The following is an 11310-nucleotide window of genomic DNA, read 5'->3' on the forward strand; positions in this document are numbered from 1 at the left end:
TCATTATGTTCCATTTGCACTTCGCCGTTGTGGTAGTTACCTCAACCCATTATTTCATAGAACTTTTCACGAATAGTCTCCCAAAACTTAGGGTAAGGTTACCGTTACCTTCGATCGAGTCTTCAGACGAATCAATCCACGCACGGGCCAATGCAACCTCCTCTTCTGGTTCCCACTTCTTCCGATCAATTTTAGTTTTGCTTGTTTCACCTTGAAGTTTTTTTTTTACTTCGTTTTTTTTTTGGCGTGGTAAGAGCTACTTGGGTTTCGGGTACTTGGGTTTTGTGGGGGGTTTTGGTCACTTGGAGTTCGGGGTAATTGTGAAAACATAAAGGGCATTATCGGAGACATATATTGCATTCCCGGTTGTAGTACCATATCAAAGAACGTTTGTGGCGTTTGCGGGGGTGGCATTGTTGGTTGATAACCTTGTTGGTTGGCAAAAAAAAAAGGTTAGTAGGGTCGTTGTTGTTTGCAAGCAAACTGCTCCACCAAATTTGAATGGGATACCACGGGTTCAGGTTAGCATCTTTATATTGGGTGAGAATTTCCTTGTTTCATTGTTAACATTCTCCTTACTTCCATCTTTAGTGGAAGGATTGCTTTGAGAGTTTGCAAGTGTTTCTCTTGACATAGTACAATAAAATTTTAAAGATAAGTTAAATATTCGGGAATTCAAAACATATCTTTTATTTATTATATTGTAGTTTACAAAGTGCACAATATTATTAGAGTTACACTTATTTACAATTACTACGGTTCTTAATGTTTATTTCTTCAAGCGAACGATCAATTTCTTGATTTTGCTTTCCTTCTTGGTATTCTCGTTTGTCTCTTTTTCTTTTTCCTTTTCTTCCATCTCTATTTTTTTCTTAAGCACTTTGGCTATTTTTGTAACATCGAATTGATAATGAGTTGAATCATCTTTGATGTGGTACATTCCTTCTGAGGAATTATAGTTCGTATTTGGACGTTCGTTTTGAGTGTGAGCAAAATAAGGATCTTGGACTATCGGAAATTTAAAATATTCCTGTCCCTGATGATTTTCTTCAGGATAAATCATTACTTCTTTTCCCTTTGTCATTATTGGTTTCTTGGATCTACTAGATCATATTCCATGCATATTCTGATTTGAAATGATCTGAGCTAATGGGATGTTAGTATCGAAGGAATCTGAATCTTCCTCCTTTGTTGTCTGATATGAGTCCTCATCACCATATATAGGGATTGGGAGTAAAGTTGTCCCTATACATCATTTTCCTTTACCTGACGGAGGTTGGAATAATCCTCGACTAAATTGACGATAGGACGTTTGTGCGACATTGTATTAGGGATAGGAGTGTGTTCCTATCTTATCCGTAACAATTTTATTCAATGATTGTATTTTAGATACTTTTAATCAAATACCTATTTTGCTGGAATCAATTATATGTAATAAGATTGAATGTTATCCGTAACATGCTTGATCATTCAATGTTTATATTGGTTGATATTCTTAACTGAATACCAATGATTTTATCATACACTTATTTCTGATCAAAGCCTAGGTATACTCAATACCTAATTCTCTAAGACTGTGACTCTGATATCAACTTATCACACCCTAACTTAGGGCCTAGGTGTAACACCCGTTAGTTAGTATCTGTTTTGTAAATGATGATTTGGTGGGTTTTATGTGAAAAGACGACATTCATGCGAAAATTTTCTAGTCAAACGAATTTCGAAAAACTCGATTTTCAACTTTTTTGAAAAATTCACAGTAGAGATAAAAACATGATCAAACATCACTGAGGAGATATTTTTGCGGAGACAATTTTCACACAAAAAATAACGTGATAGATTTAAATGCAAAAATGTCATATTGGTCAGCCTCGTTACACGTGTCACACTTTTATTGGCGGCCAAAAACTATCAACGCAAAACCAAATGCATCGACGTCAACAGTTTTGGTTAGATTATTTTTAGAAAATTTTCAAAATTCGGATTATTTTGGTTTCTCTCTCGTTTAACCTATTTTGATATTTGTCCTTATTTTATACGTTTGACCAATAATTTCAAAAACCAAGCCTGTTGAATTAGTACATAAACAAAATATATTATTAACTTGTAGACACATATTTATTTCCTTATTTATTTTCGTTCTGCTTAAAAAATAATAGTATCAGAGAAGAGTATCAGATAATCAACAGACTGTAGTCCGACCGGGGGAAATCAAGGTTTGACGCAAAGAGTACGGATTCAAAGGATAGACGCAAACACTCCTGACACCCCCTCACTACCATAAAGCTACCCAATCAACATAAATGTGTTAAGATATATACTTCTTTTTTCTAAATAAAAGTTAATAAATCAAAGTTAATTTGACAAAAAACGTTTTATTTTTTTTTTAAGTTTTGATGTATGTTAAGTATTTATTAATTAGCTCAAGTGCTCAATTGATATTGGAGGGGAAGTGAAGATCTTGAGACCACATGGTATCTTGTGACCTGATCCGTCATTGAAAGGAAATAAGCAAGTTATGAAATTCTAAATCTTAAATATATATTGAAATATCTCTATTTCTTTCAAGTCATCAGATTGTTTTATTTGTAAATGGTGGCTTCTCATGCATTTGACCCGAATTTACAGGTATGGGTCTTATTAAACCCAAATAGCCGTTAAACGGGTTATAACATCTTATTATATTAATTATTAATTTCACTAAATATTTGATATGAAAATCTTATAAAATAGGATATACTAAAAAAGTAATATCTGATTTAAAAAAAGATATCTATAATATATATAAACGAAACCCTAAAATTCTATGTGTCGCGATGTGGTCGCTCCCCCCTTTTATGGAAGCCATCAGATTGTTTGATTTTTAAACGGGGGGCCTCTCATTGATTAACCCAAATTCATGGGTATGGGTCTTACCAAAACCAGGTAGCTCTTAAACGGGTTATAACATCTCATTAAATTAAAAATTAATCTTACCAATTATTTGATATGAAAATCCTATAAAATAAGAATATATTAAAATTTAATATCCAATTTAAAAAGAAAAATGTATTATTTATAATTAATAAACAATTTTATAGTAAAAAAACATAAGTAGGTCATAGGTCACCAAATCCAGATAGCTTTTAAATGGGTTATAACATATCATTTATCTATGAAACCCTTTCATCATCAACCCCTAAGTATAATAAAAGGTCTCACCAAACCTAGATAGCTCTTAAACATGTTATAACATCTCATTATATTAAAAATTAATCTCATTAAATATTTGATATGAAAATCCTATAAAATAGGGAGATACTAAAAATTAATATCCTATTTTATTAAAAAAAGATATTATTTATAATTAAGAAACAATTTTATAATAAAGAAAATAAATGGATAATGGATATCACCAAACCCGGATAGCTTTTAAACCGGATTATAACATATCATTTATTTGTGAAACCGTTTTATTATCAAACCTCAAGTATATTAATTATTAACTTTCTTACAATAAATAAAATTAAAATCCAAATATAAATATATAAATATTAAAAACGAATAATGTAAAACAACCCCGTAATACGGGGGATAAAATCTAGTTATTTATAATTATGAAACAATTTTATAGTAAAAAAATAAGCGGGTCATTGGTCTCATCAAACCCAGATAGCTTTTAAACGGTTTATAGCATCTCATTTATTTGTGAGACCCTTTAATCATCAAACTCTAAGTGTATTATTAATTTCCTTACAATAAATAAAATTAAAATACAAAAAAAATATATGAATATTAGAAACGTAAAATGTAAAACAAACTCCGTAATCAAACCCTAATTTAATTTCTCAATATGGATTTAATTACATTAGCGATTTTTTTTTTCTTTTAAGTTTAACTTAAATGAAAAGTTTCACAAAATAATATCCAAATTATAACAAATGAACATAAACGAGTAAGTATAAAAAATAAAGTAGATAATTCATTCAATGTTTCACTAAAAAATAAACATAACCCAACATACATTAATTAAAACAGGTTCAAGTATATTATTAACGTTTTACAATAAATAAACTAAAATCCAAAAAAAAAATACATTCACAATATTATAAACGACAATTTTAAACAACCCCCGTAATACGGGGGATACAAACTAGTTACTATTATAAACTCGAGCTCAACTCAAAACCGTTCAGTAAACACCGCAACATTCAAGTACTTAGCAACTACCAATATACATAAGAGCATTCCCCACACGGGTATAAGGTAGACCAGGCCCAACACGGGGAGTAACGACCAAGCATAGGCGGTGTGCCCACTAACTGCCCACATATGTAAGGATCCAGACAAACGTACACGATAGCCTGAGGGCCAACGATTATTTTTGCTTATAAAGTTTTAGGGATACTTGGTCCCATGTAAAAGTTTGTTCATGACTCGTTTAAAGAGTAGTAAAAGTTTAAGCGTATTCACCTTTCTATTTTTGATCAGTTTCATGTACTGATTTCTGTCTGCATGTTACCTCGAATCTATAGTACGGAAATAACTTTTGTAAATATCTATACTTGCTTGTGAGTCTAGTTTTCATATCGTATGGTCATGGTTTCAAACCTCGTTAAAACATATAAGTTTATTAACATGTTTAAATTAACATTTTTTTATTAAAATAATGAATGTCAGTTTGATACGGACCATCACATGATGAGACGGTCCGTCTCAACTAGGGTTTGACTTTCTATTGATCTCGTATAAAATTTGTGACAGGGTGTCATATGTGGTTTGTGACGAACCGTCACACTGATGAGACGTTCAGTCTCATCAGTCTAATCAGGCTCATTTGCTTAAAAATCATTTTAAACAGTTTTCCGACATCCGTTTATGTATTCGAAGTTCCCTATTTGACTTATGAAATATGTTAGTATTATGCCAACATAATCTTGTTTAGGTTTGATTTCCGAAGCCTCGTTTGTGGCTTTAACGAGTGAAAACAAACTTTAACGATTGTAGGAACACATTTACCTTGTTTCTATGAGTTGGGGAGCCTAGTAACAACTTAGGAACCACTCTTAGACCTCCGAAATGATTTGGATAGAACTTCTAGCTCCCGGAAAACACCTTCTTGTTCGCTAAATTTGTTTAAACACCTTATAATCTTAAGAACAAGCTTTTTAGGAGCTATGCACTTGATCTAGGATGATAAACTGAAGTTGGAACGGATTACGAACGTCCATGGGTATTTATAATAAAAAGCTTGGAAGTGTGCACAATCCGCTCATGACGCATTATGGCATGCGTTGTTAATTTGTTTGCTGACTAAGTTATGAGACGGTCCGTTTAATGATGAGACGGTGCGTCTCATCATTTTTTCGCGAATAAGACAAACTTGAGACGGGGTGTCTCAAAATTGTAGGCGAGTTAGAAGACCTGTCTCAATAAATATCTTAAATGGATAAGGCTTGCTCAATACAGACCGTCTAATGGATGAGACGGTCTGTCTCATGCTAAGTTTTGTAACAATACAGTTTAGTCCTTGTACTTCAACTTTGCCAAAAATGACTAATTGGTCCCTCAAATTCTTAAGTAGGCAAAATTTGACCGAAACTTTCGGGATGCTACATCCATCACCGTCGCATCACCATCTCCGTCACCATCGCACCACTAGCACATCCTCGTAGGCAAATCGATGAACAAGCGTTTGAAGTTGAAGGTGCTTAGGGGAATGAATTTAATGTTTGAAGGTAATTGATATATTTGGGGTAAGTTGAAGGTGCATGAAGGTGTTTGATATATGTGAGAAAGCCCACCGGAAGCATAGTGAACTTCAAACATTCATTCCCCATTTACAATTATTATTATTTTTCTTCTTTTGATTATTATTCAAGTATAAAATGACTATTATGCCCTTGCCGTTAACAAGTCAACTAACAGTCAACAAACGGAAGGGTGCTAAAAAGCCTGCTAGAAAAACACAAGAACATATATCACTCAATTTAAAAATTGAACCTGCATAGTGCACACACCCAAATAACATAGAGAAACAAATCATAATTTTCTCAATAAAAACAATAAGAAAATTAAAATCTCATCACAACTTACACTATTCCAGAAAGTATTGTTTCCATTTTTTTTCTTTTTAGATTAACGTATGTTAAATTATGTGCAAGATAGGTTGCTTTGTTTTCTTAGAAGTATATATTAATAACTTTTTTAAAAATATATTAAAATACATTGGCAGCTCATAAAGGACTAATTATAAACATGGTATTTTTTACATATTGTACGTAAAAAAAAGGATTTATTTTCACCTGGAGGGTGAAAGTAGAGTAGAGGGTAGACCACATGGGAAATTGATGTCTGTGTATATTGCAGGTCACAGTATCAATGCCCAGGTGGCAGGCAACCAGTCTTCACTGATTGACTTCTCTTCACTTCAACCTTCCATGTTTTTCTTCTTTCTTCACCCTTTTTATACGTTATTATTTCCTCTAAATATTTAATATCACGTAGAGGTGTTAATTTTCGATACCACATTAAAATAATTAGCTTTTTATCATACGCAACTAACTTGTTTAATAACTAGACGTATTACATTTAATTCATTTAACTATAGAGGTCATATTGAGGCGAAATGTTTAACTAGTTTGATTAAAACAAAAGGTTAATTAAATATATGCTACTTGCTTAACTTGATTTTTATAACTAACCAACTCACCTAATTAACACATTTACAACTTGATTATCGCTCATCAACTGGTTTGACAAGTTAAGATAAATAAATTAAATGAGTTGTGTTCGGATTACAAGTGTGTAGGATGCATTAGAGGAATTAATATTCAAATTGGACTAAATAAATCGAAATTTGATTAAACTTCAACTTTGAATCAAATTAATTAGCTACCGATTCAAATTCAACTTTCAAATTTCAATTGATGTCGAATTTGTGACTTTCCAAGCGGAATTCTTAATATGAGTCTCTTATGTTAAATCATATATTTTTTTTCTATTAACTCGAATTAAATTTACTTTCGAATTCAACTCATTTTTTTAAATATAACTAGAATTTAGCTTCTAAATCTTAAAATTTGAATAACCCAATTCCATACACTTGAGTAACTCAAATTTTGATTTGTTGAAAATCCGCATGTCAGGTTGATCTTTTTGACATTGTAGAAATATGGAAAAAGTTCGTGTTAAACAGTTTAAGCCATGATGCTATGTCGTGAACTTTCTCGCTATATCAGACACTTCAATGTTTATTCTATGCTTCTGGCTAGATGTATTCAAGTAAAAACAAGACAATACCATCAAAAACTCCAACATAAGTCGCATGACTTTTTTCATTTTAAAGTTATACATACATTGAATGCATTAATATATCTGTACATTTTTATCATTTCACCAGTTTTTTTTTTATTTTTCTAACAGGTAATATACTTGTTATATATCAATTTTTGTTATCATTTAAAATCTCATAAAACTTTATATAATTTACAAGAACTAGCTTTAAATAATTTTGCAAAACTAGAAAAGAAAAGATTGAAAATGGCAATTAAGTATATTAAGTGAGCCAATATGGGCTCCATTTTAGTCCACACTTTCGGCATTTTGACCAAAGGCCCCAAGAGTGTATAAAAAACTATAACTGAATTTCCGTGATATGAAAAAAGTATTAAATATGAAATTAAAGAAAGAGAATGATTAAGAAAAAGTATATAAATACATTTATTAAATTTAATGGCGGTGAAGAGAATTTAGAGCCAGTGAAGGTTATGCATGGGTCCCAATTAAACGCCATTTTAATACTACTTTTATTAAAGTTTGAAAAAATTATGTATAACCAAACAAAATTTGTACTTGATATTAGGGATGAGCTCGGTACCATATTGGTATCGGTACTGAAAATCTCGATCCCGAAAATCACAAATTTTGGTACCGGTATTTAAGGTAAAATTCGGAAAATACCGGTACCGTACCGTACCGGTACCAATACCGTATCGGTCCCGAAAACTCAAAACCTTGGTACCGACGGTACCAAATCGGTACCGGTACCAATCGATACCATACCGGTTTTTGCTCATCCCTACTTGAAATTGCAAGTTAAACCGGCAATAGCAAAACCAGGGTCACTATTATCCGGCTCGGTTCGGTTCTACGTTAAAGCTTAACCTATAAGGCTATAACTGATATTTCAATTCTTAGTTTTATAAGCAGTTGCTTTTGGCTTTAAATGGTTTAAATGGTTTGATAATTTGGCAATTAAAAATTGTGGTTAAGTTAATTCGGTTAATCATTTATTATCTGCGAATTAGGTGTTGGTGAATTCGAATTAGCGGTTAGCATAAAGCGGGCCGACCCTAAAACCAGGATAAAATAACCTGACTGACTCAAAATCCGAACTGTACGGTCTTACTGGTAAAAGAAAATCCCTTGTAATTGGTTTCGGATTCAAACCTGACCCATTTAACTCTACAAGACCCAATTTTCCCTATGTATTCCATTTCATATATTCACCTCCAATATATTATGACAATTCCACAAATTTACGTCAAATATATCAAAGTTCTCATAACAAATATATAAAACTTGCTTCTATCAAATTATGATAACTTCAATATGACTTGGGCTTGCAAAAAAGTTTCTCTGTATTTCAAAGCCCAGCTACATATAAAGAGATCAAGGGAAGACCCGACAGAAAAACCGGCATAACCCGAGACTGATGTCCTCCGAGTCCGGTTTGGTCCTCGGGTCTCAATATTCACATTGGTTTCGGTCCCTGGCCAGTGCGGTTCCGACCCCTTAGTTACCTAATATTTCAAGCTAATTTCGGTTATTAAAAAGATCCCAATTGTGCATACTTTGGCAAATGTTTAGAAATCAATAAGTTACTTTCATCAGTCAATAACATTTTAGAAAATATTGAGATCCACATATCACGCAATCATATTAAAAATTTATAATTATAAAAAAAAAGAGCAACTTTTGTTATTTCATGAATATCAACTACTCCATGACTTAATATGCATAAAAAAATCTGGGCCTATACCTATATCTATGTAAAAATATATTATATTTTACATATTTTTTAAAAGCAAAGTCTGGACATTTGAGATCACTTTGGCAAATAGACCATCATCTCGCTAGAAGAACAGAAAACGTGGTGATCTGATCCACTCACACAGGAGAAAACCCATAACTGAGAAAATCTGTATCTCAACTTGAAGCAAATTACTACAAGCATGACTCGAACTCACTATCTCCAGTAAGAAAAGCTTATAAAACTTCTTTGACATAGTTTTGATATATAAAAATCTAGTAGCTTATTAAAAATACATAAACAAATTAAGTTAACTTCACACCATTTAAAATTGGTTAAAAATTGAATCAGTGACGTTAACAGAAAACTTGACATTGATTGCAAAGATACATGTATTTAAAAAAAAACTTGAAGATCCATTATACCATGATTTAGTCGAGTGAATATTGAAGGCACAATGAAAAATATTACATTGTTACTTTTTATGATATTAACCCTTAATAAGGCTAATTTTATAAACTTTCACGTAAGTACAACAACAATGCAATAAAACACTTGAAACATGAAAGTTTTGTCTCTCTCACACATGCACAACTGCACAAGTAACCAATGCATAGTAGAAAACCGTATGAACACTTGTTTGTGGTGCTTTAAAAATATGGCGAGAAAGAGAGAGAGAGAATCACGCCTTACGTATTACAGTTGAATTAATAAGCAAATGTGCTATTATGTTCTCACAATTCTCTAGTTAAAACTGTTGGATTTTATAGACCGGTTCGGTTAAGTCAACGCGACCGACCGAGTTATGACCTGTAAGAGTTACACCTTGAGTAACGAGCATAAAATCCGCTTAAATTAGTTAACCGGTATTGACGATATTTAACGGGATTATTATTTATACTATATATATAAATAATAATTTTTTAAGTTTATTTATTAGATAAATAAGATGGAGCGGGCTTTTAAACAAGTTGGGCTTTAGGGCTAGGTTATGTTTTATTATTGATAATTAAGATTATCATTATAATATATATATATAATAATATATACATTAGAATAACCAAGTGGGTCTTTTCTTGGATGACACATTTTGGTTTTCACAAGAAAACAAAACCAAATAACTAGTGCAAGGGCAACCAGTTGTCAAGCAAGGAGCCATCCACCACTGTGCACTACCTGCCCATAGCCACGAGTCTGCAGTTGCTGCTGCCCTCTGATTAACTGTTGCCGCTGCCGCTGTTACGCGCCACCGCCAACGGTTCCCGTGTTCTTTTTGTCACCTAGCGTAACTCGTTAACTCTCGGTGTCTCGACCGGTTATTCATTAACCGAGGTAAACTTAAATATAATTGATTTATAATAATTATATTTAATGGGTTGTTTATATCACTGTGCTAGTATATTTTGTAACCGGATCCTGTCGGGTTTAGTTTCGGTGCTGATTACTCGTTTTATTCCGCTACGCATTTATTAATTAATAAGATTAATTATTATTTGTCATGTTTATTAAACCGGTTTTAATAAATAAAATTTTGACTGATCACCACTAAAACCCAACAAAAACTAGTTAAACTAATTATGTACCGGATGACCTTCTATATGTATGTATATACATTGGAGGATTTAAGTGAGAACGAGTATATATTAAAAAAAACATTTTAAACATTTTAACAAGTTTATAACCGATCAGATTTTACTTCAATGGTTGGAAACTCATGCTTTAAGATTACATTGATAAAACTGATTTTCATATGCAACTTATTTATTCCTGTCTTCACATATCCAATCTATGTGAGTTGTGATCGATATTCTTGATGTCTTCATTCATATGTTCTCTTGAGTCTTGATTCTCCTCTATGATCTATCTATTGTGACCGGACGTTCGCCATAGACAAAACTTTGCTGATAGTTTATGCTGCCAACTTCTGTATGTTGGAACTAGGTCAACGATGTTTTGGCTGCATCATGCACTATATATCGGATTCAATCGAATTCTGATGATTCGTTCTTGATTTAACTCTATTTTCCATAATTATGGTTCTATTATTTCATGCTAATATACTCTATTTCTTAATAATTCCATAAAGAGTATTCATCAGTAAATAAATAGTGTATTAGCAGTATACATGTATTAACCAATACGCATATACAATGAATCGATGCATCATACGTCGAGAACATAGCATACAGAATGAATAAGCACATTTATTTTGGTCACCGAAAATCCCAAGACAAATATCTTTCACTCGCTTGAACTTGAAGCCAACAACGTAAAGATCCGAATTCTCTAACCAAACA

The sequence above is a fragment of the Bidens hawaiensis genome, unplaced genomic scaffold (assembly GCF_021521415.1).
Source record: "Bidens hawaiensis isolate Kalapana, Puna unplaced genomic scaffold, B.hawaiensis_p1.1 tig00010732_1, whole genome shotgun sequence".
NCBI classification, from domain to species: Eukaryota; Viridiplantae; Streptophyta; class Magnoliopsida; order Asterales; family Asteraceae; genus Bidens; species Bidens hawaiensis.